An 11953-nucleotide genomic window follows, 5' to 3' on the forward strand; every position below is an offset into this window, starting at 1 on the left:
TGTAAATATTTACCCTGTTGAGATATATTGATAAAACTTTTTTTGAGCTTGAATCAACTTTTGTTGGTGTTTTTTATTTTTGGTGATTTTTATTGTCAACATTTTTAGCAAAAAAAAATTAAAAATACAGTTATCTTTCTAATATATAGATATATACTTTGTTATGGTTCTGCTTGTTAGTGATACTATTTAATATTACATAAATATTCTTAATGAAATTTGAAATATGAAAAGTATGATTATCTTTTAACAATTTTTTGGTTTTCCTTTTATATTTCTGTCTTTACTAGAGATTATTATTAGAAAACATAGACTGCCATTACACCCTACCTAATATAAAAATATATCAATATAAGTAAAGGTGAAAGTTTAATCGGCCTTCAGTTTTTACGGCATTTTGCGCGATGTCAAGGACTGTTATTATAGAAGGCCGTGTGTGTGACGAAAAAGTAAAAATACTTTTGCATCCAGTGGCTATTGCACCCAACGTCTACATCATTGAAAAAGTAGGTTTTTACATTTTTGTTTTTGTTTTTTTGTTTAACTACTTATCCTAATTGATCACGTTTTTTCAGGATTCTCCTCGTGGTTTCATCCCAGTGAAAAATAAAACCGCGTCCCACATGGGTTCCGCGTGGGTTCCGTGTGGGATTGATGGGATTTATGTGGGACGGATTTTCCCAAGTGGTATCCGTATGGAAACTTGTCACCTTAAACCCATGTGGGTAATCCCACATGGGTTACATGTGGGAACCATATGGTATTTACACACATGGAAAATCCCACGTGGGTTTCCTGTGGGATTTGCATGGGAATTAATTTAAAAGCTGGAAACTAAATAAAAAAAATTTTAAATCGACATGGCATTGCGTTACGTTTATATTGTGGGAAAATATTTTATATTAATAAAGAGAATGGCAAGCAAGTATGTAAGTACCACGAATAATGTTTATCTTTCTTTATAGAAATAAGATTAAGATTTGTGCAAATAGACGTAATATTAGGATAATATAATAGTTATTTGAATATAGATCTGGAGTAAATTATTTGCAAACAATTAACTGATGCAAGTTGAAATGTTGTCAAAAACCAATCTTGCATGCATGGGGCACTGCAGTGTCCCACAAAGAAATGCAGGTTTGAAAGTCAAAGAATTCCTAATTTTCTTTATCAAAAAAAGAAAAAAATAGGATGGAGATGGGTTTCTGTAACTATTTTTATGCTCCAAAACTTTTAACTTTAGATATAATAAGGTCCTTAAGACTTAAGGGACTTACGAACTACATTAAGGAACAAAAACAGGATATTTACAAAAACTTTTAAATTTTTAATCTGGAGTACCACAGTGTTATTGAGAATAAAGCCTCTGGGTCCAGTTTTTTTTTTAAAATGCATATAGTTATACATATAACTCCTGATAGTTAACTATATGTATAACTAGTTATACATATAATTTGTTATAAAAACTTATTTTTTAAGGTTATGCTTGAACAAATTAGTACCAATTAATTCAAATTCAAGATTTAGTTAAATATATACATATATATATATATATATATATATATATATATATATATATATATATATATATATATATATATATATATATATATTTATACATATATATATATACATACATACATACATACATACATACATACATACATACATACATACATACATAAATGTATATATATATATTTATATATATATATATATATATATATATATATATATATATATATATATATATATATATATATATATATATATATATATATATATATATATATATATAACATTAAAACAATAAAATTGATACAAAATTTCACTTTAAAACGAATACCATTAACATTGTGATGATAATAGCATTAGGAAACTAGTATTTATGTATTATTATTTTACTATAAATCAATAGTTTTTTAATTCATTTTATAAAATGGGAACTGACAACTGATAATTAATGGAAATAAATACAAATTATAAAAATCATGTAAACTTTATTTATTATTACTAAATACTATATTAATGTTAGTCTACAAAGTTAAAATCAATTTAGAGCATTGTTATTAGTTCTTTTGCGATTTGCACTTCCACTTCTGTCTCTCAAATTTATAAAATAGGTGGTCAAAGCTTGCTCAATAGGTAGGTTCTCAGCATAACAATGCTTTTTTCTTACACTTTCTAAAGAGAAATATGGCAAATTGATTACTTATTTTACCTAAATCGTAGGGTCATCTATGCATAATGATGTCAGATGATGACCCGGTTTATTGAACAACTTCACCCTTTATCAAACTCAGTCAATTTTTTGCCATCTCCCATTGAAAATGATGTCAGTTTTTGTTATCGTATTATGATGGTATATCTGAATTGTTAATATAATATAAAAAATGCATATACCATCAATTTTTTTCTGGTTCAATTATAGATTTATTCTCAACAGTACTAAAAGTAAAAAAAAAAAAAACATAAATTGTTCTTTCAGATAAGAAAGCTAATTTCTGAATTTAAATTGTTTTTCCTATGATCCTCTACAGTTTTAAGCAACAAAAGCAAGAAGTTTTTAGACCACATTGTTGGTGTAAATACCTCTAAAACCTGCTCATAGCTAGCATATATTGTATTACTTTTTTTTAAAATAAAATATTTTACTTTTTTTTTTAATTTAATTTTTTAATTGACACTATTTTGGTTTCAACATCCCCTCCCCATTGTCAATTATTGTTAAACTCGCACTGCCCCTCTATCTACTGGCATTATTTATGGATGATCCCATAACCTAAATACTATATATATATATATATTTATATATTTATATATTTTTATATATATATATATATATATATATATATATATATATATATATAATATATATATATATATATATATGTATATATTATTTTTACTTTATTTACAACACCATTTGAGATACAACAAACCCTTACAAAGCTTACAATAATTCAGTTAAAATTCAATCTGAGTTATTGAAACATAATAAATTTAACATCGATAGAAAAGTAAAGCTGTCATCATTTAAAATGTAAAGGGTGTTGTCAAAATATGTTGATAGTAAAATTAAATTACTAATAAAATCACGTTCAACAATGATAAATATTCTTACTGTAGTAAGAATATAACTAGTTATACATATAGTTAACTATCAGGAGTTATATGTATAACTGCATGCATTTTAAAGCATTTTATTTAATTTATATGTTACTTTAGATCATATTACTTTGAATACTGGACCCAGAGACTTTATTCCCAATTACACTATGGTACTCCAAATTAAAAATTTTAAAGTTTCTGTAAATATCCTGTTTTTGTTCCTCAATGTACTTCGTAAGTCCCTTAAGTTTTATGAACCTTATTATATATAAAGTTAAAAGTTTTGGAGCCTAAAAAAAGTAACAGAAACCTCCCTATCTCCCCCCTATTTTAATTTTTTTTCAATAAAGAAAATTTGACTTTCAAGCCTGCATTTCTTTGTGGGACACTGCACTGTCGCATGCATGCATGCTTGGTTTTTGACAACATTAGAACTTGCATCAGTCAATTGTTTGCAGATAATACACTCAAGAACTATATTCAAATATCATATGAACATGTTAGAGAATGTTCATATGATATTTGAACATCACAAACTTAATAATATTGTTGTGATATGTTATATAAATAATTCCATAATAGATTATGATATGAAAATAAGATAGGATATGAAGGCAATGATCAAAGAATAAATTTACTTATAGAAATTTAGATGTTTGTTTATTAGTTTCAGAATATGTTATTATGTGTGACCGCGGCCTTCTTTAATAACAGGCCTTGACATCGCGCAACAAAGTTGTTAAACTGAAGGCCAATTCCTAATACTGTGTTTACATTTTCATCTTTTAACATTAGACGAAAGTTTGTGTTCGCGCTTTTTTAATAAATCTTTAAAATGTGATTGGTTTATAAATTAGATAGCCCAACATCAAGATGATAACGTTGTAAGGTTCAAGGCGTTAACATTGTAAGGTAATAATATTGTCAAACTAACGATAAGTTTTTTTAATAATTAAAATGCCTTAAAAATGCCTTTAAAATGCTGTGTATCTCTTTGCAAGTCGAACTATCTCAACTACAACAAAAATATCAATTTGTACAACTACAACTACAATATCAATTACAACTACAACAAAAATAACAATACCCAACTACGACAAAAATATCAATTTATAAATTCCTGAAGAATCTAGAGGAGAGAAAAAGATGTAGTGAAGCTATCCCAAGAACTGGTTTTATTGTTACAGACTATATAGCATTATGTTAACTGCATTGGCCAAATGAAGCACCTTTTGAAAGCAAATATGGAAAGCAACGACCTTTAAACCCACCATCTGTTTTTAAAAAAATTTCGCCTAGTTGTTTAGCTACACCAGCAAGTAAAGTTAGAAAAAATGTAACTTCAAGCGGTTTTCGAAGCATTTCACCAGATGAGTTAAATGATTTTCTAAAAGAAGATGAACTTATATTTGACGATATTCAATCTTTGTTAAGTGATAATAACAATGTTATTGTTTTCCAGCCTAATAAAAAAAGTTTACACATACAATCAAAAATGTACAAACTTGGTGTTCCATTATTTATTTTAGTAATTTTCAATGATTATTCATTTGTAGCTAACCATAATGCCACAACTTGTAATATTTCATATTTAGCTGTAAACAAATTAAAGTTAATAAAAACAAAATCAGCATTATTTGAAGCAGTTAGATTTTTAAAAAATAAAGAAAGTTTGCTTCAGTCAAATATTCTATTCGAACACCTTAATGCTATGAGAAAAGTTAATGTTGGTGAAGTTTTATATACTTCAGATATTATATGTAGAGCATATGAGTATTTTGCTATGCGACGAAGTTTATATGATTGTTTGTGTATTGACTACAAGTTGCCAAGGACTTTAACCCTCTTGAGATATATTCATAAAACTTTTTTTTTGCTTGAATCAACTTTTGTTGGTGTTTTTTATTGTTGGTGATTTTTATTGTTACCATTTTTAGCAAAAAAAATTAAAAATACAGTTATCTTTTTAATATATAGATATATACTTTGTTATGGTTCTGCTTGTTATTGATATTATTTAATATTACATAAATATTCTTAATGAAATTTGAAATACGAAAAGCATGATTATCTTTTAACAATTTTTTGGTTTTCTTTTTATATTTCCGTTTTTACTAGAGATTATTATTAGAAAACATAGACTGCCATTACACCCTACCTAATATAAAAATATATCAATATAAGTAAAAGTGAAAGTTTAATCGGCCTTCAGTTTTTACGGCATTTTGCGCGATGTCAAGGCCTGTTATTATAGAAGTCTACATCATTGAAAAAGTAGGTTTTTACATTTTTGTTTTTGTTTTTTTGGTTAACTACTTATCCTAATTGATCACTTTTTTTCAGGATTCTCCTCATGGGTTCAAGCTCATTACGCATAATATGTGTTCAATTACACATAATACGTTAGTCATTGTAAGTAATAAATTAGGAAATAATTATTTGTGAAATATTGTAGTCATTAATGACTTTAAACTGGCTAATAATTAAAATTGCTCGACTAATAAGGTTCCTTATTAAAATTGCTCTCTTTCTCTCTCTCTCTCTCTCTCTCTCTCTCTCTCTCTCTCTCTCTCTCTCTCTCTCTCTCTCTCTCTCTCTCTCTCTCTCTCTCTCTCTCTGTCTCTCTGTCTCTCTCTCTCTCTCTCTGTCTCTCTCTCTCTCTCTCTCTTTTATATATATTTGTATTTATATTTATTTTTTTTTAGAAAATGTTTGAAGAAAGTTAGAAGATACTAAAAACCTTGGTATTATACAAGCCGAAGCGATTTAATTAATTCAATTGACAAAAAACGGCGTGTAAATCGCAAAAGAAAAAATAATATTTTTAATGTTCATTTTGGATGTATTGATTAATAGCATTTATTTTAAAATAAATTCATTTTGCAACACGTTTTTTAATTTTATAAAATTTCGTCATAATAGTTTAAGGTAAATCCCACATGGGTTATAGGTGGAAAACATCACATGTTAAAGATCAAAAATGCTACACATTTTGAATACCAAATGGGATGAAGTACCAAATACCAGATTAAATAAAGCCTCTCTGAAAGTTTCGATGATTAATTTTAAATTACTATTTAAGTAATTTTTAAATTAAAAGAATTTTAAAAATTATCATAGAAGCATTCGGACTTTCATTTGTCTAGTATTGACTACTTTTATACCATTTGGATTAAAATATGTGGCATTTAAGATCTATAACATGTAGTATTTTCCACCTATATCCCATGTAGGATTTACCACATAAAACCCATGTGGGATTTACCATATTAAACCCACATGGGACAAAATAATAATCCCCATATGGGTTACATATGGTAAAAACCCACGCGTATCCCATATGGGATTTACCATATGGAGTCCATGTGGGATTTACCATATGAAACCCACATGGGACAAAATAATAATCCCCACATGGGTTACATGTGGAAAAAATCCACGCGTATCCCATGTGCGCTTTTTTATTGGGCTTGCAAGCTCATTACGCATAATATGTGAGCTTGCAAGCTCATTACGCATAATATGTGTTCAATTACCCATAATACGTTAGTCATTGTAAGTAATAAATTAGGAAATATTTATTTGTGAAATATTGTAGTCATTAATGACTTCAACCTGGCTAATAATTAAAATTGCTTTCTTTCTCTCTCTCTCTCTCTCTCTCTCTCTCTCTCTCTCTCTCTCTCTCTCTCTCTCTCTCTCTCTCTATATATATATATATATATATATATATATATATATATATATATATATATATATATATATATATATATATTTATATACATTTGTATTTATTTTTTTTTTTAGAAAATGTTTGAAGAAAGTTAGAAGATACTAAAAACCTTGTTATTATACACGCCGAAGCGATTTAATTAATTCAATCGACAAAAAACGGCGTGTAAATCGCAAAAGAAAAAATAATATTTTTAATATTCATTTTGGATATATTGATTAATAGCATTTATTTTAAAATAAGTTCATTTTGCAACACGTTCTTTAATTTTATAAAATTTCGTCATAATAGTTTAAAGGTAAATCCCACAAAGGTTATAGGTGGAAAGCATCTCATGTAAAAGATCAAAAATGCTGCAGGTTTTGAATACCAAATGGGGTAAAGTAGCAAATACCAGATTAACTTTAGCCTCTCTGAAAGCTTCGATGATTAATTTTAAATTACTATTTAAGAAATTTTTAAATTAAAAGAATTTTAAAAATTATCATAGAAGTATTCGGACTTTCATTTGTCTAGTATTGACTACTTTTATACCATTTGGATTAAAATATGTGGCATTTAAGATCTATAACATGTAGTATTTTCCACCTATATCCCATGTAGGATTTACCCCATAAAACCCATGTGGGATTTACCATATGAAACCCACATGGGACAAAATAATAATCCCCATATGGGTTACATATGGTAAAAACCCACGTGTATCCCATGTAGGATTTACCACATAAAACTCATGTGGGATTTACCATATGAAACCCACATAGGACAAAATAATAATCCCCACATGGGTTACATATGGAAAAAATCCACGCGTATCCCATGTGCGCTTTTTCACTGGGAGGTTTCAATTTAAAAAAAAAAAGGAAATTTTTTACCCCAACAATCAATCAATCATTCACCCTATTCCTCATGGACCTGGAGTACTAATACCCTGTCCTCCAGATTCTTTGGATGATATTTTAGATGATCATGAGACATTGGCTCAGCAAGGTGATAGTAAAAAACACAGTGATTGCTGGAATCCTGTCACAACTGATCCCATTCCATTCTCACAATCTGAACTGAACAATTTAGTTAGAGACCTAGGTCTTCCTGAAGACTCGGCATAAGTTTTAGGATCTAGATTGAAAGATAAAAGTATGTTGGCTCCGGGTACATCCTTTTCTTGGTATCAATCAAGGGAAAAGGAATTTGTATCTTTCTTCTCTCAAGAAGGTGACCTGGTATTTGCAGTAATGTTTCTGGACTTATGGCATGTTTTAAAATAGAATATGCTCCTGATGAGTGGAGACTTTTTATAGATTCATCAAAAAGAAGCCTTAAAGCAGTACTTCTGCACAATGGCAATAAGTATGCTTCTATGCCAGTTGGACACTCGGTGCACTTAAAAGAATGTTACGAAAACCTTGAACTGGTTTTAAACAAACTCAGCTGCTCATACCACAATGAACACAATGTGCGGGGATTTAAAAGTTATTTCAATGCTGCTTGTTCAACAAAATGGCTACACAAAGTTCCCTTGCTTTCTCTGTGAATGGGACAGTCGAGACAGAAAGCAGCACTACATAAAAAAAGTTTGGCTCTTGAGAAAAATCTTAGAAGTAGGGGTTAAAAATGCTGAGAGAAATAGCCTTATGGATCCCAAAAAGGTGTTACTTCCACCACTTCACATTAAGTTGGGGCTGATGAAACAATTTTTTAAGGCATTGCCAAAAGAAGGGAAGACTTTCAAATATCTTTGTGGGCAGTTTCCCGGTTTATCCGAGGCAAAACTAAAGGAAGGAATCTTTGTTGGACCAGACATTAGAAAACTTATGAGAGATCCTAATTTTGTGGACAAAATGAAAACAGAAGAAAAGACAGCATGGACATCCTTTAAATTAGTTGTTACCGGTTTCCTAGAAAACAACAAAGATCCAAACTACAAGACCATTGTCACAGACATGCTCGACAACTTTAAGGAGCTGGGCTGTAACATGGGCATTAAAGTTCATTTTCTCCATTCACATCTTGATTACTTCCCTGCAAACCTTGGTGATGAAAGTGAAGTGCAAGGCGAAAGATTTCACCAAGACATCAAGGAAATGGAAAGAAGATATCAGAGAAGATGGAACATCAACATGATAGCGGACTACTGCTGGATGTTGAAGAGAGATGATCCTGAACGAGTCCACAGCAGGAAAAGCAATAAAAGAAGCTTCGACAGAAAGTAAAAACGTTATTATAAGGACTTATAAGCTGAAAGAGAAATGTAAGTGTTCTTCAAATATAGTTTAGAAGATAATTTATACATAAAATATAATTCTATAACGTTTGAAAAATGTGAAAAATTGGCCTAGTTTTGTTATTTTACCCAAAAATAATCCTTTTTCGTGAGAAAACCGGATGTGGTAAAATAAAAAGGATTGCATTTTCGAAATCAGCGCTGAGAAATACATAAAAAACAGTTATCAAATTTCAAACAACTTTTTAAAAATATTTTTTTGCAGAACTGTGTAATTTTATTAAATAAGAAATTTTCGCTGGGTTATGGATACCAGCATCACCAATTGTAAAATATTAAATTAATTTTTTAGCCGTAGTTAATAACGTTATTACTTGGATTAGGACTATTGTAATTGTAATTGTAAAAGTTAAATACTATTACACATTACAATACAATAATATTGTATTGTAATATTACAGAAACCATAGAAAAAAATTATTTTGGTATTGTATTGCTGCGATAAAAAACAATTACAATAAGTATTGTATTGTTTTTTTTCTAACAATACAATAAAATTCAAGAAATATTGTATTGTATTGTTTTAATGAAATAAAATTACAATAACTATTGTATTGTTTTGATGAAAACAATTACAATAACTATTGTAGTGTATTAAATTAAAGTAGAAAAGCTAACGTATTTTAACGTATTTATTTTCATCTCTGACGAACTATTTTATTTGCTGCTTTTTATTTACGGATTTGCAATATATTGCAAATTTTATTTTTTACATATTTATATTTCGCATCACCTATCTTGTTATGTATTTCTAAGCTCTAAATGGCCACAAAATATTATGAAAAATAACATTCATAAATTATTTTATTCAGTCCAATTTAATACAATTTTGACACTAAAATAATTTATTTTATTACAATAACAATAAATTGTTATTGTTTTACAAAGACGATTTACAATACAATATTTATTGTTATTGTAGTGGGTCATTACAATACTTTTTTTTTTCAGATATTGTTATTGTTTTATAAAGATGAATTGCAATTCAATACTTATTGTTATTGTATTACAGAATTACAATAGTTGTAAATCACAAGTATTGTTATTGTTTCTAAATTAATTTAATACAATAACAATAATTATTGTTACTGTTATTGTTTTCATTACAATTACAATAGCCCTAACCCTAGTTATTACTAACGACCGTGTATTATAATACACGGTCGTTTAGATGTGGAAAGTTATTATACTATAATGACGTTATAGCCAGCTAGCACACATACGTTGATAAAACATTATAACAATGTTGCGCTTTACGTTGGCCCAACATTACCCGCCAACGTTGTTTTTATATCATTTTGGTTAAAATGCGACATTGCCAACAATCAAAAAGCAGTTGGCCCAACGTTCTATTTTAAGTCGGCATTGCTTAATATTTTACGTTGATTCAACATTATATTTTACGTTGGCAAAACATTGTATTTTAAGTTGATTCGAAGTTATCTTTTACGTTTGCATAACGTTATATTTAACTTTTATTGGAACTAAATTTATTTGTTTTATATTTTAGTTTATATATATACACATCCATATCATATATTTATGTGCATATATAGTTTTATATATACTTATACATTTCATCCACTTTGATGAACCAGCATTTGTTTATAGCTATTGTGGTTTATCCTCCTCCAGCTACTTGCTATACAAAGGCCATATTACCAAGGCCCGCGAAGACGAGTTTAGCTCACTAAAGAGCGTCATGACCTACTTTGCAGACCAAGAGTAAGTGATTTGAGAAGAACGAAGGAATTTGAGTGAAAGTCACAAGAAGTCGAGTTAGAAAAATAGCGTAGAGAAAGCAGACAGATATTGCACTAGGTGATATACCCCAATGGTTTTTTTTATATATCTGTTGATCCACTGTATATAACATTACTCTTGTATTTTTACTGTATTATTACTGTATATAATAACTGTACTATTACTGTATATAAATTATTACTGTATATAACAACGTTATTCCAATGTATATAGAGCAATGTTGATCCAATGTATATAATCCAACGTTAATCCATATACATTGGACCAATATGTGGTTATACACATTTGGTCAACGTTCATCCATATACATTGGATCAACGTTAATTTCTGTACATTGGATCAATGTTGGGTTTAGATGGGTTTTTAGATTGGGTTAAGATGGGTTTGGAAAAACAACCGCCTTTTGTAATATTTATTCATACGTTGGACCAATGTAATTTTCCTAACTATTTTTAATTACGTCGTCATACAGGTTTTTATTAATATAAATGTAATTAAAATAACATTCGATCAACGTTGTATTTGCATCGGAGAAAACAGCCGACGTTCGCCATGTATTCACATACGTTGGGCCAACGTAGGTAAGCTACCTAGCTGGGTAGTTTATATAAAATTGCAACTATTGACGTCAGCGGTTAAATGGTTTCTTTTGTTTTTAGATTTAAATTTTGTATTTCTAGTGCCTCCCTAATTTTTCTTTCAAACTTTTTATTTTCTACCTTTAATGTTTTTGTTTTTTCCCAAATGATATCTTCTTTCAAAAAGTTTTATGAAATATGCTAATGCAGATTGATTAGGTTTTTTTTGTCAATGCTCTTCTGATGTTGATGCATCCATGTGTTTACCTGCATTATTGTTTAACCGATGTAAACTTTGGAGCAGTTGTACTTTATTATATAGGTTCCAAGCTGGCTGTTAATAGGTAGTTTTGATTTGTTTTTTGATGTTAATAAAGATCTTAGATTTGGGTTTGATTTAAATACAGCTCTGTATCCTGCTTTTCGGAATATTTTTCAAAGTTTTGGTGAAAGGTCTGTTACCCATGGTAAAGACACTATAGG

General features: G+C 28.9%; 1 long non-coding RNA gene across 1 annotated transcript; it reads left to right on the forward strand.

Moving 5' to 3' along the window:
* The first annotated feature begins 706 nt into the window (after window positions 1-706).
* On the forward strand, window positions 707-5999 carry LOC136089070 (uncharacterized). Its single transcript, XR_010642767.1, has 3 exons — window positions 707-929; window positions 5455-5523; window positions 5817-5999. It is a non-coding gene; the product is annotated as an uncharacterized LOC136089070 (long non-coding RNA).
* The last annotated feature ends 5954 nt before the right edge of the window (window positions 6000-11953 follow it).

Source organism: Hydra vulgaris, chromosome 12 (assembly GCF_038396675.1).
Source record: "Hydra vulgaris chromosome 12, alternate assembly HydraT2T_AEP".
NCBI lineage: Eukaryota > Metazoa > Cnidaria > Hydrozoa > Anthoathecata > Hydridae > Hydra > Hydra vulgaris.